Below are 15,935 nucleotides of genomic sequence, written 5' to 3'. Positions count from 1 at the left end.
CCCTGCCTGCGCCCGCCCGCGGCGGGAGGAGCGGGGCGGGCTCCCCCCGGAGGGCTGGCCCGCCGCCCGCCGCTCCTTCCCGGGCTGCTCCCCCTCCTCCCCGAGCTGCGGCGGCGGGCAGGAGGCGGAGGGCAGGCGGGCACCGCCTCCCGGCCGCCGCGGCCTAGCGGCAGGCCCACCACCTAGGGGCCGGGCGGCCGCACTGCGCCGAGCCCGCCGCGGAGGGGAGGCCCGGCCCGAGCCCGGCCGGCGCCATCCCGCCTGCCTCCTGCCCCGGGGGAACCGATGCGGCGGCCGGGGAGGAGCTGCCCCGGCAGCCCAGGGGGGAGCGACTCGGGCAGAGGGGCAGGGGGAGGGCAGGCCTAGCAGCCACCGCTGGAACAAACCTCTCCCGCTCAAACTGGCGTGGCGAGGCGGAGCGTAACAGACCGTACATTAGGAGAGGGTTAGCTCTCATTTGAGTAAAATTTCATTAAAAATGTTTTGAAGGGAACAAATGGAAACGATGAAGATAAGTAGAAGATCAAGTAAAATGCAGTACCTGTTCATCACCCGCCAGATGCTGCAGATTGTCCGTTTGTCTTCCTTGCAGTTGTCCCAGGGCAATGCTGCCAGAGATGACCCTGACAATCACAGCACTCGTCACAGGAAAGGAGATGGAAACGCCTTGGCTCACAGGGCCCAGCGGGCCCCTCGCTGCAAGAAGGACATCGATGTGCTGGAGCGTGTCCAGAGAAGGGCAATGAGGCTGGTGAAGGGCCTGGAGCACAGGTCTGATGAGGAGCGGCGGGGGGAGCTGGGGTTGTTTGGTCTGGAGAAGAGGAGGCTCAAGGGAGACCTTATTGCTTGCCTCAACTACCTGAAAGGAGGTTGTAGCGAGGTGAGGGTCGGTCTCTTCTCCCAAGTAACAAGTGATAGGACGAGAGGGAACGGCCTCAAGCTGCGCCAGGGCAGGTTTAGGTTGGATATTAGGAAAAATTTCTTCACCGAAAGAGTACTCAGGCACTGGCACAGGCTGCCCAGGGAAGTGGTTGAGTCCCCATCCCTGGAGGTATTTAAAAGACGGGTAGACGTGGTGCTTAGGGACGTGGTTTAGTGATGGACTTGGCAGTGCTAGGTTAACGGTTGGACTCGATGATCTTAAAGGTCTTTTCCAACCTAAATTTCTATGAAAGAATGAGGGGACAGGGCTGCTCTTTGCACAGGTATCAACACCACAGATAACATTCTGCTGTGAGAACAAGTGAATACAGTTTAACCGGACATAAGAGCAAATATTTGAACCACCCTCAGGTGGTGACTGAGGTCCTGGAATGATCTTCCAGTCAACACAGTGTAGGCAAGAAGGATAACTTATATCTGAAGAATTTATAAAAGTAGTTACTTCATGGTGTTGTCTGCAGTAGTAACGGCTTGGATCGCCTCTCAGTTTTACCTTTCTGTTACCTCTGTATATCCAGTCTAGAAAGGACAGGGCAGCCCAATTCTAAAAAGAGCAAACAAAATGTCTCTTGAGTGCTCTCCGCTGACGAAGAGGCACAATGCAAAAATAAGATGGGGAGAGCCCCTACTCACACGTATGCCAAGTGCAAGGTGGGCGTGCAGAGCCTCGGGCCTGGGGCCCGAGTGGTAAGGTAGCCTTTCTGCAGAAAAACAGACCTCCAACACAGTGACAGGCAATATGAATCAGCAGGGTCATTCTGTGGGGGAAAAGGCAAACGTCATCTTTGGTGTGTAACAGGAAATTGCTCTGTGAGACGAGTGAAGTCATCCTTCTGCTTTGTTCGGTACTATTAAGGCATCAGCCACGAGTGCAGCGCCTTGGGTTTGGCACCATGTTCCAAGAATGATGTCGATAACTGGAGAGAGCAGCAGAGAGCAATGAGAATGATCAGAGGGTTAGAAAACACGACCTACAATGAAAGATCAAAAGAACTGCGATTGTTTAATCTCCATACGGGAAGACTGAGGAGGAGTATGGTCACAGTTTTCAAAGGAAAGGAGTAATTTGTTCTCCATGCCCATCATGAACAAGAAGTAATAGATTTAAATTGCAGCAAACTTTTTTAGTGATAAGCACAGTGAGACGTTGAAACATATTGCCTGGAGAGGCTGTGGTGTATTTGTCACTAGAGGACAAGTTAAACAAACATATTTCAAGACTGACATAAACACAGTTGAACTCTTAATGGGGATGAAGTTTACAACTGCCAGAGATCCCTTACATTTTTTGCTATTATTTTACGAGAGAAAAAAAATGCTTTTTTGCTTCAAACACAATTAGGATTCAGATTTCCATTTTTTTTACTGGCTTACTGCATGAATTGAGAAACCACAGTATCTCTGTATCTCGGCTCCCCGTCAATAAAACGGAGGTAGTAATACACAATTTATGAGGATACTGCGAGTCTGTAGCGCATTATTGTAACCTTGTGGATGCTGGGAAAGGAGGTGGTATACAAATGTAAAATATTTCCAGACCCTCAGTTTCTTTTTCATACTTGTACTGCTTTAAATACTGTAATTTGTGTTCCTTTCTTCTCAAAGAGTTTATAGGCTAAGCACACTGTGATCTCTACTAGTAACAGAAGTACAGCTCTTCCCAAAGAGGAACAAAACAGAGTTCCTGTAGTTTAATAGAACATTGAAGTTGAGAAATGCCTCCAGGTTAAAAAAACCACAACCCCTAACGATTACATTTCATACTACTACAAGTTTCTTTTATCATGTAAATTCCACCAGAAGAAAATTCTAATTCAGAAACAGTGATCCTTTCTGCTCACTTATGCATGTGGAAAGGTCTGAAAAAACCTACCTCCCCACAACAATTAGTGAACACGTACAGCCAACACTAGCGGTGAAGGTTTAGAAGACCCAGCCAACTGAAGCAGAGCTGAAGTACCTCATTATTACTTCACTTCTAAAATGCAACAATGGCTTATATTCACTAGAACTTTGAAATATTATTTGTTGTTAATAAGGTTATATTTAAAGAAAAACAATTCAGGTGAACATGGCATACTGTATAATCCTGAGAGGTAACTGCAGTTCAGATCCACTAAAAACGTTGATCCCAAATTAAAATAATTTCTAAAAGCCTTATTCAGACGCTTCTTTCTAATCACCTTATTACAAACACTTCCTTTCTGCAGATTTCTGCAACACTATCCAAAATAAACCCTGCCCCTTCTTGCCATGCCAGCATCCTGCTCTCCTGTCAGCTTGGCAGCCGTTCCTTTCAGTAACCAGTACAGACTCCCAGAGCCCAGCTTCTCGGTGGACGGTGGCTATCATAATGTAGTGGCAGCGTCCAGGACAGAAACTGTGCATGGGGAAAGCAAGAGGGACAGTGCTGGAGATGGAAATATGGCTATGGTGCACGTCAATGCAAGGCCTATCAAAAATGTCGGAAAGCCCTCCTTGATCCTCAGCAGGAACTTAATCCTCACTCCTGTTGTTTGCACTATAAGACAGCATTTTCAAGTCCAGTTCTGACGTACATTTTTTCTGAGCGTACGTATACATGTATCTCTTACTAAAGTGACTGGGATTATTTACACATACCTTGTTCCTCATGTGTGCATCTACATTTAAATGTTTAAGAACACAATCTTGGAAAAGTAATTTGAAAAATAATTTCCTTTTAGCATACCAGCTGCTGAGATGATTAAGTCACTAATACTTTGTAAGTTCTCTAGCTCTCAAGAGACCTCTTGCATTTGGTACTATTAGTAGAAGTGCAAAATCCCTAATTCCTTTCTAGCTTAAGTCAAAACCCATGGCAATCAGCTCACTCTCTTAAAAAAGTTATTATTACAAAGACATCACATCAGAACTGCCGCTACATTCTATTGCTCTTTTTTTACAGCACTGCTTTTAAACGGATTACTTCTCATTCATTAAAACTGAAGACAAGTATTACAAACTACATCTAAAAGCATATTTGTATTATTTTAACAACTAGAGTTCTAGACAGGAGTTGGATTACTTTGCTCTATACCAGTCTATTTGAAAATGCAGGGAAGAGTTTTGCAAAGATGCGATCAACAATCAAATGCTTATACCACATAGGAAATAAAGGAAAGTCAAACACTTAACCCTCACTTGTGCTTGTCAAAAGCCTCCTCTGCAAGATGTACTGTATATGGTCTTTGCTATTAAAAAAATACATAAAATCACAATGATGAGCAGAAGTTGAGAAGAGAGAGATGATCAAACATATTTTTAATGGGGCTGCTCAATATTTAGTACTATACATTATTTTCAATCTTTATTTTCTGCAACTCTCTAAGATTTCAAGTGGTAGCAGTATCACCACCATCTCTCTTCTGTACCTGGGGAAACGCTTCAACATTCTTCAAAACCTTTCAGCAGGAAAGTTTGTGAGAGTCAGTTCTCCTTGACTTCTGTCAACTTACTGCTCAATAATATCCTTTTGGTGTGCAAACCCATTTGCATCGACAATTCTTCACTGGTCACAGTCGGAGACTGTGATCCTTTCTGGCTAGCTGACACCACATAACAGTACAATTCAATGATAAAGCAAATTCATAAGTTCTGCCAAAACTTGTAGGTTGTACTTAATCAAAGTCCTCAAATTACAAACATAGGAACTGGAGTTAGTGTGTGTGTATATATATATATATATATATATATCTCAAACACAGTTTCTTGAATCAGCTACAGAGAGGTCAAGAGTAAGGCAAGAATGATGGCAGTTTTGAAAAAGGATCTTGTTTGGGGACAGAGTCAGTCTAAAAACTGGAGCAGGGAAGGAAACAGACAAGAACTATCCTGGACAAGGAGTGAAGGAGTATGACCCAAGGAGAGAAATTAAAGGTGAGCAAGGAACTGATTCATTAAGGTAACTGCAGTAGATGAAGAAACAGTGGACCTGCAAATGAGAGAGCAGAGTTGAGCTTAGGCATGATGAGATGCTAGAATATCTATGAGAGCTACTCTGATGTACTAGGACCAAGAACTGATGGAAGGGGAGGGAGGAACCAAAATTGTACAAAATGCCTAAAGAAAGGAGATGGCATCCAAGAGCAGTAGGTATTAGGACGTGGGCAAAGGGTGGGTGTAGAATCGGTCACTGCGAAAAAGGCCAGAGAAGTGAGGAGTCAGGAAGATGGGAACTAGTATTGACTGGTCAAGGACTGGAATAGGGAGCCTGGAGGGATTAAATAAGGAAGAAAAACCGAGTAGGTGAAGAGAAGCAGCATGGAACGAGGGCAGAGAAGAAAAGGAGGACTAGAAGGACAGGCGGGAGGAGACAGGGTATAAAGGGTCACAGTTGTCCTTTTCACAGAAGCTGTCATTGCAAAGCCTGGAGCAGCCCCTGCCATGCCCGAATCCTGACTCTCTGTGGAGCTCACTGCCGAAGCCCTTTTGCAGTGTACGTGAAGAACATGCACCATAGCAAATTCAAGTTTTTGCAAGAGATCTAAAGTTACACTTGAAAACAGGGCCCACATCTGAAGTGAGACTGTGGGATTTGAGCCAAGATACACATGTATCAATCCTGATTAAACTGAATTCCTCTTTTAGAAATGCTGCCTGTGCTTATGTTGCTACGAACATTCAGATGCAATGAAGAGAACTGATGGAAGCTACAGGATATCTAATGAACTAACAGAAGCCTTTGTTCCAATAGACCAAGCTATCATCATTTAAGAAAATTAACACTGTCTTTTCATCTACTTGCTATAACTTCAAGAGTAGTATAAGGGATACTATTTATAGCATGCTATGAATAGCTTCTTTTCAAATTAGGATACAGGTTTTTTGATAAAATACATTAGACAGCTACAGACAAGCTAACAAAAAGTCCATCCGGCCCAGCAGGCCGTATCTCCAACAGCAACCAACAGAGGCTGCATAGGAAGAGTATCACCATATACTTGCCATGTTCGTGAACTGTTTGCAGCTCAGGGACTTCCTTCCACCGAAGTTAGAGGCTTAATAGTTCTCAGTCTTCTGTGCTTTCAAAATGCGTCCGGTCACTTTTACGTGAACACTAACCCTCCTGTCATACTTTCTGAAGAATACAGCATAATAATGTAGAATAAATTGTGCATAGTTTCATGCCAAGTTTCGAGATTAGCTGTGATGCAGAACAGATGAACTTCTGAAGCAGGATTAGATAAGCTGCTTAATTAAGTGAGTTCAGATTCCTTAGGAAAGCTACTGGGGTTGTTTAAAACAGAGCAAAGAATTCTGCAGTAGTGGAAGCAGACATGCACAGTGTCAAGTCAATGCTAGAATTAGAAGGAAAGGTGAAAAAGAATCTCTCTCTTATGATAACAGAAAAAGCCATCCGGAATTAGTAAATTATGAGTAATTTCAGCAAATGACGGAAAGGTCAATAGCTTTGGATAGAAAGCGGATTAAAAAAATGTCAAAATCAGCGCTCTCACTTCTGAGAAAGCTAAAGGCCTCCAATGTAAATACCACTGCTGTAGTCCCCGCTGCTCACCCCAAGACAAATTACTGGTTTGAGACAAGACAAGGAGGTTTTTAGGATTCATGATTCTATAATGTCTGTGCAAAACCAGAAATGAGAACTATAGTTAATACATCAAGGGTATTGCCTACATTATGTAGTAGCATAGACTGATAGGAACATGCTTGTAAAATGAAAGATTTGGCACTAAGAATCTGACAGCTACCTTGTATGCATTTCAGAGCATTTTTACTTTGGAGTGGCTGTGTTGGGAGCCTCGTGGAAGGCATTATATTCAAGGAGTCAGTGATCTTGAGCAAACCATGTCTGCTCTTTTGGGCCTTGTACTTCGGGCTTCAGAAGCCTGTACATTAGCATGAGTAGCCTCAGTAATGATGGAGTGCCCCATGCCAGCCTGCGCTGTGCACTGGTGGGTGTTGTAACAGAGATAACATTCCAGCCTGTCAGGAGACGATACGTGAGTATGCTTGATCCACAGTATAAAAGCCACCATGGCATGGGTGGGAAGAGGAACCTCTCCACAGACAGAATTTGTGCAGCGTGCCACGGGAAAAATCCATCCAGGGTCCCTCCAGATGCACAAATGCGGGGTTCCCAGCACGTGAAGGGCGTAAGATTTACTCACTCTCCGTATCTTTTTATTCTTTTTATTAAAACAGCTATTTTATTAAGCCATTTGTTGTCAGGCCTTTCTTACTGAGATCCAGAAAGAATCCTCCACAGTCTCTGTCTCTCCCTGGCCTGCGCAGAACACCAGCCCTGGTCGATTCTATAGCCTGAGTGCCCATTAGTGTTTGGAGTATGTTGAACTGTGGTCCCAGTGCCCAACTGATCTAATTTCCTGCAAGAGGAAGTCAGCTTGTACGCTCAGAGCAATCCATGATTTGAACAAAAATCCCAGCAAGCGGGGGTGATCATTGCATTCATAATCTGACCGACACAAATGTAAGTGCACCCCCAATTTAAGATTATCATGGAAGTAGATCATACTGTGGACTAAGTTCTGAGGAAGAAATGGAAAACAGGATAGAGAATAGAGGAATGAAAGGGAAAAGGGGCTTAATTTTTTGAACGACGTTTCAAGATTAGGTTAGGTAGTTCATGAAAGGAAATAAATGCATGATAAATAAGAACTAGAAAGTAACTTTCTCAGGGAACACCAACTGTTTTGTATCAAAGTTATATTACAAAACCTGTAGGACAAATTCTGTTTTAATTTACACCAACATATAACCATACATACGTGCAACTTCCCTGGAAACTTGTCTCCTCAATGTTCTCCAAGTAATTTTCTCCAGAGAAGTTAGCTCACAAAATTTGTGCTGCTTTTAGCTGCTGAAAATTTTGAGCATAGAATACTATTCTCTTGGTGATTAAATAATTCTGTAGGAATCCCATTGTTGCTGAATCTAAATTTCAGTTTGAATTTTAGATTATTTAAGTTAAAGACATGTCATTATTCTAAGTTAAAGGACAACATGTGCACTACCCAGACATTTCAAGCCCTACTACTGCATGTAAGGTTTGGCTCTCTGAGGCAGATGCCACGGGCTCCAAAGAATGAATGCTTTTGAACAGGGAGACACATACGAGTTTTATTGTTCAGTTAACTGAGCTCCATGAATACACTTGGCTGTCCACAAACAGCAATGTGCTGTCGCAGCTCATGACTCCAAACTGTTAACATTAAAAAAAGAGGGGACATCAGTTATTTAATTTGCATAACCTGTAACGCAAGTTGTTTACAGAATGGACCACACAGAGAACTTCAACAGCCGCCTGTAGCATAATATATTCAAAACAGGAGTCACTTCCAATTATAGTACAGTTTCTAGGAAATCTCTGAAGTTACTTTCCTTATGTGCCCAGAAGGAAGGAAGCGTGTGGCCACAGGTAGCTCTGGGGGCAAGAAGGAGCAGGGAAGACAATAAAAAACAGCGGAATCTTTCAGACCAGGTTAAAGTATCTTTTTGTGGAAAAAATCCTTGGTAAGCACCTCTAACCCATCATGTAAGACAATGAAATCGAAGGAAAGGAAAGAAAAGACTGATTCCTCCAACAAGATGAAGCTCAGTTCAACTAAATGAATTTATGGGCATGTAGTGAGGCAGAACAGTAACAAAAGCCACAGGCTGCGGTGAGTTGTCAAGGTCAGTCTTTGCAAAAAGACTTCTGTGATTTAATTCGATAAATAAAAAAGTGCGAGGGAAGGGAAGAAATTGCACATGAAGGAAGTTTAAAATGCCTGAAAGGTAGGAACAGGTATTGAGCTTGTTAACAAAAAAGAAAGAAAGATTTAAAGAACTGTCAATAAAATAATTTCCATCCACTCAGTCATAACCCAAATGTTTTCTTCCTTAATCTAAATACTCATGGTCTTGAAAGAAATGTGAAAGAGCTCTGAATAAGACAAAAGTGAAATAATCAACAATTAGAAAGTTTCTTCTTATACACAGCATTGCTTTAATTGTTAAAGGGTAATAAAACTGTAAAATAGACTTTTTTTTTAGCTCAAGCAACTCTGTAAAGATGATGTAAGAACAACTTAGGAATGTGTTTTTGAAGGGAGATGTCCCATCTGGTTTTGACTTTCTATCTTGATCAAGGAGTTAAGTGGCTGCAAAATGGACAGTGCAGAAGAAGGGAATTCTTCATTATATAATAAATTGTTAACATGCGTTTCAGTTATTTGTGAAGAGTGAAATGTCTGGGGACAACTCCTTTTCATGCAAGAATTTTATTGACTGTCTTTAAAGTAAACTGATGTATAGACAGGAAAGAAGTTAGAAGGAGCAGCCAAACTTTATGATTGAATCTTTTAGCAATCCTGGGATAAATACTGAAAATATCTCACTCTCCAAGCTTATACCAGGTTGCACTTGTTAAGTGATGGCATTAGTAAAACAAATTCAAGACTACTGCAAATTCAGAAAAATAAACCAGAGGAAGCTGGTTGATTAAATGCATTTTGCCCCTTTACCCTGGGCCAAACCGCAATATATTGCTTCATAAGGCCACTGCAAGAGCAACAAGTTGAATATTTCTTTGGCGAGACAGAGTTCTCTGCTACAAATACATACATAAAATTGTGATTCTCTGAATGTACTAGAAACAAAAAGCTATCGTTCAGAAATCCTAGCCTGCCTTTTAATCAATCCTCTGCTCTAACGAGCTGTCTCTCTTGCCTCTCAAAGAACCTACACTTCATTGGTTTTCTCACTTTCTGCTTCTGAAATAGTCACTCATACCTCCAGTTCAATGTCTTAGACTCTACATTAGCGATCAGCAACAGGGACATCTCTCATCTCCTGTGCTGGCTTTTCCACAGTTCTTTGCCATGCAGACCATGCTACCACAGGTAACAACTAGTATTTCAATTCTCTTATTGCTAAAAGGAACTAATTCCATAAGGCCAAAGGAAAACATGGTTTTGCACACCCAGTAATTTCATCTGTGAGCAGCTGGGATATCAGACACACTCCCCGGCTGGGTCCCAAATGTCAGTTCTGAGAATGACTTAGCCCAGCAAGAAAAAAATTAAGGAATTCAACAACTGACTTAAGGAATGATTTACCTAATTTTTATCAGAACATTTTCATGACAAAAACCCAAATTGATTTTCCTCTTGTCCAAGTCACTCTAGAGCTTTTTTTTTTTCTTCTTCTCTCCCAATTTTCTTTTAGCAAATCAGGAGAGGGTTTCTAGTTCATCCCTGATGCAGAGTGGCCAGACTAGAATATGAACATTTTGTTCTAATTCATTACTAGAACCTAAAATTGCAAATCATACATTATTCCAGTATCATGGAAGCTTTTAACTGCACTAGAGACTAATTCTGGTCTCTGTGTTCCTCCTTCCAGGGGACCAGGATGTTTCCACTTCTGACAAGCAAGGAGGAAAAAATGACAACCATGCTTTTATCAGCAGCCACATTTTTCACTGAACAGCCAGTTCCCAGCTCTCCTGCATGGAAAGATAACAAACCACTCACAACACTGTCTACAGACACCAGCAGGATTATTTTGCTTATACGTAGACTGAAGCGCAGCAGCAATGTGACAATACTAATTTTGCAGTCATGCGACAGCATGTCCTGAGAACTCCTGAATCCAAAGTCCCCATCACAGCGATGCACTTCATCTCCTGCCTGCAAACTTTCTTTCGTACAGCTATTGGTGGAAAAGTTCTGCAGGTTTAATCACTGCTGTAAATTTCAGATAGCGCAAGTAATTTTTCCATCGAGAGTTTAGATCTCTCCTGTAGCAAGCTAGCAACATCATTTGTGTCCTATGTCAGCCGGTAGGTTCTAAAAGCGGAGTCCAACATCAAAAGGACTCTGAAACATGGGTGAGCTGAAAGAGCCACAAACTCCCTTTTCAGTTCTGAAAAATGTTAAATCATGCTGTTGACTCCTGGAATGGTTTCCCTTTTTCATCCAGCCTATGCAGTGGTTTTGAATTATGGGTAAGCTTACAGATAAACCTTCTGTAATGGGAATGGAGCCCTTTAAAAATCTGCAGACCTGTGAGTTTTGGGGGAGTTAGATAGTTCTGCAGAGTTTCGACCCTCCTTCCCCCCCCCCCCCAAGCAAATTCTTGTCTTGCTGGTTATGCCTAAGGTAGTTTCTCTCTTTACAGAATAATTGCCATTTCTTTTGCTTTAATTAGAGATTGGTAGCCTTCAGGTTATTCTAAGTCATCTGGGAGAGTACTGATTCCTCTTCAGAGGTGCGGTAAGCACCAAGACATCTTCTAGGTGTAAAAAGACTCCCTCCAAGTCTCTATGAAGCCATGAAGCATGTCCCAAGCAAAGAAACAAAACCCATTCATATTGCCGCAGGCCATATCCTGCTGTGAAAGAATCAATTTCCTCATCTTTTAAAATGATTTGATTTTCAAATGGTCCACAGAGAATCTAACGCTGATAATTTTTCCCAAAAGTATGTGCAAGACCCAAGAAATGGCAACAGTGCAGGTGGATGATTCTGACAGATTTCCCTAGTGATCTGAAAAGCTTCTGCCCTCTTTGAAACTGCTTCGTTAGCCAGCCCCTACTCCGCACACCCATTTTGTGCAAGACCAGTGTAATAGAACTTGTGTCTTGGTTATGCTGGGGAAAAACATTCCGATTCCTAAGCAGAAGGTCTCAGACCATTCTGTTCCACCTCATTTGAACATACAGCACAGTGCTGAAGTACACTAAGCAGAATCTTGACTATTCCCCTCATGAGCATTCTTCTATCAGCTGGCACTAGCTCTGCTAGCTCACACTTTGTGAAGTCAACCATTGCAGTTATTTCTTGCAGGGCAGGAATATGCAGCAACTGAACATGATCACATTGCTGTTCAGACCCGCACAAACTTCAGCAGGTACAATGCCTTCAGGATTTTTCTTTTAAAATAAATCTTTCTCTTACTATGAAGTTAGTGTAACTTTTGAGCTTTGACGTGTCAGATCAGGTAAAAGCATCCCACCTTAGCAATCAAAATATCTACCATGAGCAGCCCTGTATAATTAAGAATTCTCCTTCTCCCCTCCATCCTCTAATTATCAACATTTTTTTCTGCTTCACTGCATTTTTTCACATTACTGCCATTTCCCATTTTAAAGAACAAATTTCCCTGTATGCACGATTTTCAGAACTGCCATGAATGAGATTAAAACCTGCTTCCATCTTTCCCTGCAACCGTACTTACAGGGGTTACAGCAGCGTAATTCCATCTCCCACGGCAGCGGCTCCTGCCTCAGCTGGTTCCAGTCGGCGGTGAACCTGCCAGCCCCCCTGGAGTGGCATGGCCGTCCCGTCACCGACCTCAGCCAAGGACAGCTCAGGCACTATGCCCTTCCAGCTGTGCTCAGCAAAGGAGACTTTAACTCCCACTCCCCTAAGTATGAGAAGATGTGCACTGAAAGAGATACACGAGCTTTGGACCCGATCCCAGGAGACACAGCGCTGATCAAGTAAATGCTTAGAGCCAAGGAGACTCTCAGTGCTTTGTTGAATTGGATCCAGAGTAGTAAAACATTTCATTCCAAGTGCATTTTCATACACAAATACATGCTGTACTCCTCAGCCCTTTTAGAGATGTCTCTCATATTGTGTTTTAGTTCTCACGTTCTTAAATACAGTCTTCCTTAATTTCAGTATAAAGATTTTGAGAATCCTTCTTGTGGCTTTAGAGAGGGTATTACATATTTTTTTTCCAAGTTTAAAGAACTACACTGTTCAGTAAATTTAGCTCTTCATATTCCAAAATTACAAGGATAAGTGAAGTTACATCATGTGAATTATGAAGTGATAATGTCTTTAGTTCTGCCCCAATCAGAAGTGTAACTGTTTAAGGCTTGTAATAATCATGTTCAAACGTATTCAGAGTATAATTACTTTTCTTCTGATAATGATAGCCCGTCTGATTGGATGATTACCTATTTGACTTTGATAAGTCTCGAAGGTCAAAGAAGATAATTACAGACATCTGTTTTCAAAGAAAAATAAACTCTTGGAAAATAATATTTAAAGTGACATCTGCAAATAAGCATTTTAGAAGCATGCTGCTCATGTGAAAGTCACAGGCAGGCAAATAAAATAACAAAAGCAAATTGTAAAGTGACCAAGTTATCACACTTCATTTGTAAGTGTACAAGTTTTCTTTTGTTACTTACACAAGCATAAATAACTTCAGCCTGGTCAGAATATATTTGAGTAGGCGTTAAGAATAAAAATAAATTAAATAAAAGTAATGCATGTTCCATACACGTTTAAACCATTCTCGTAGGCATAAGTTGTTTGAAAAAGAAAATTGTTTGTTTAATCAAAGAGGGTAACAGATTATGTACCCCACCTGTCACTATTTCCAAGGAACCAAGAGGATTATTCAGAAAAAATAAGCCAAAGTATTTCAGTGTCCTAGCATACGGTAATCAGAATGAACTCACTTCTTTGATTTGAGCTGTCATGCTCTCCAGTGGCCAAAGGTGCACTGATCAACAGTTAGTACCAAGGCTAATGGACTACTGAAGCATTAATAATTGGTAAACAAACAAATTAGAGCTAAAGTCGTATGCATTTTTCCCCAGAAGCAGAAGAGGCAGGAAAAAAGCAATAGGACCTAAGACAAATTTTCTATAAAGCAAATATTCTTTGCTCAGATGCTTTTCCTTTGCCTTGTACCCTCTACAGCAGGTTTCTCTTCAGGCAAGTCAGCACAAAAATGCTGTCAAACCAAAATTCTGTGCTCTAACTAACAATAACTTCTTCATTCCCAATCTTCAGCCATTTCTTCTGCATCAACAAAATCCTGTAGTTTAAATAGCTTTTCTCCCCAGCAGGGACTCAAATAGACACTTTGACAGAAACTTCTGCACTGCTCTCCTTGCTCGTCTGCCTCTAGAGAATGTAGATTTTAATTTTTTTTTTTTTAAAGGTAAACAATTATACTTAAGAACTTTCTGGATGCTCCCCAGTGATGAAGACCTAATTTATGTAGTTCAACAAAAACCAGAAGTCACCATAACCTACTAAAGCCAAAAGCTGACAAGAGACACATCCTCTTCTCATTCTTTGTAATACCAAGCCATAATAAGATCAGCTTCAGTATAGCTACTTTAAATATTCTGTTAGATTGGTACACACAATCATCCACTTATATTAATCTGTAACCTTTCCAGTTTTGTGAAACTTCACTTTGAGGGAAAATTCCTAAATTCTGCTTAGAATATGAACAGTGAAAAGAAATCAAGATACCTCTACTTATCTTCCAAACTAGTCTCCAGAGGTAGGTTGAAATCAAGTTGGAATCGCCACATCTTGAACAATGCAGCTAGCTGGGTTGCATGATTGCAAGGAGATTAGGATCACGTAAAACAGAGAAACATCCATTCTAAAAGAGGTCATACTGAGAAAAAAAAATACTATACAACAGAATGAGGAAGAACACAAATTCTTGGATGGTGAAAACACGCTGATGAGCATTGTGTCTCACTCAGGAGGGAACGCAGAAGATATAATTAGGAAAGTCATTGGCAACATTAGATTCAGAATTAGACACTAGAACATGGGCAGCTGGCCCACATCTTTGGAAAAGCAGCTAGATAGGCTCATACTTTGTACTGTGAAATACTAAATCAAAAGATCAGGGGCCCGAAAATTTACAATCTATTCCCAAAAAGAAAAACCACACAGTTCAATTCCATTTTAAAGCATCAAAAAAATGTCATAATTTAAACATAAGCAAATGAAAAGTATGGGCAAGTAGGTGGCTTTTTCTACATTTCTTGAAAATCTGAAGATCTGAAAATCTGACAGTCACACAATAATGGATAGATCCTCTTCAGGCAAATTCTTCTTTACAGTATTGTGCTATAGCCCTCAAAATTATAATAGACACCTGTCTTTTAAAACAAAGTCTGTTATCTATTGTCAAGGAAATGAGATGCTGAAGAAAAGTGTACTCAAACTTTGTTAATATATGATAATCAAAACTTAAGATATTCTCTTGAAAATTTAAAGATTTTTTTTTTTAAAACAAATGCAAGTTGAGTATTTGGTAAGTACTGAAACAGGAAAAGCAACTGAACATTAAATGAGAACAGAGATGAGTAACTGGATAGATTAACTCCAACTAAAACTGGTATTGCACAAATATGCAATAACAAACAGTTCTTCAGAGAAGGACTAACAGTCTAAACAAACAGACGAACCAGATACATGATAGGAGAAAAGACAGTCTCCAATTAGAGAAAGGAAAAAGAGGACAAGACCCATTAATGACCTTGCCCAAACTTATACTAGACATTTTTATCAGGGATACAGTTTGAATTTGTCCTCTGATTTCCTAATCTCTCGGTCTCTAGGAAGCATTCCTCTTTTCCTGCTTCCACAGTAGCACAGATTAAAAGCAAAGAACCAAAAACATTTGCCACCGCCACTCTAATACAGCAAGACAAAAAAGACCTGTAATGCAGTCAGCAGCAGGCTAACACTACAGTGTACACCAGCAGAGGTACTGCTGCTAAAATAGATACCAAACGTCTTCGCATTGAATAGAATTTCTCGTTCTACCTGCCCATTTTCTGATCTCACCAGCTCTGATCTAACTAGATCATGACTTTGGAGTGGGTTTAAAAGAGCACCCAAGGGGCTGGCAGACCACAGACTGCGGGGGAAAAAATCTTGGGCTTATCTGCCAGGATGGAGGTGGGAAGAGAGAAGCAGACACTACTTTTCTCATTTGATGCTGAATCACAATCAGACTAAAGAACACCCGCTCATGCTTTGAACAGCTTGACAGCAAAGGAAATAATACTGAGGCTTCAGGGGGTACTCTGTATTTTTTGGCACAAGTACTGCCCCTAAGTCAAGTGGGATAAATTGAAAGGAAAGGGGAGAAGAACTGAACCCTCGGGAAGTTTGCTACTTGCCCGGGATCCAAATCTTTCTTCTCTGTTCATTCATCTCCACTCAACATCA

At 41.3% G+C, this 15,935-nt stretch overlaps 1 protein-coding gene across 2 annotated transcripts in view; it reads right to left on the bottom strand.

Annotated features, from left to right (window-relative positions):
* The window catches only part of MAML3 (mastermind like transcriptional coactivator 3), a 284,155-nt gene extending 271,910 nt beyond the window's left edge, over positions 1–12,245 (bottom strand). Inside the window, exon 1 of one of the 2 annotated variants that reach the window (XM_087736314.1) lies at positions 12,163–12,245. The gene's annotated coding sequence lies outside the window, so the exon portion shown is untranslated. Of the gene's footprint in view, positions 1–541; positions 645–12,162 lie in introns of those variants that run through there. The other variant, XM_087736313.1, reaches the window with a different exon arrangement.
* Positions 12,246–15,935: the final 3,690 nt, after the last annotated feature.

Source organism: Nipponia nippon, unplaced genomic scaffold (assembly GCF_047370975.1).
Source record: "Nipponia nippon isolate SJK-2023a ecotype South Korea unplaced genomic scaffold, ASM4737097v1 scaffold_6, whole genome shotgun sequence".
NCBI lineage: Eukaryota > Metazoa > Chordata > Aves > Pelecaniformes > Threskiornithidae > Nipponia > Nipponia nippon.
The sequence above is the reverse complement of the archived record's forward strand: the minus strand, read 5'-3'. Positions and strand labels throughout refer to the sequence as shown.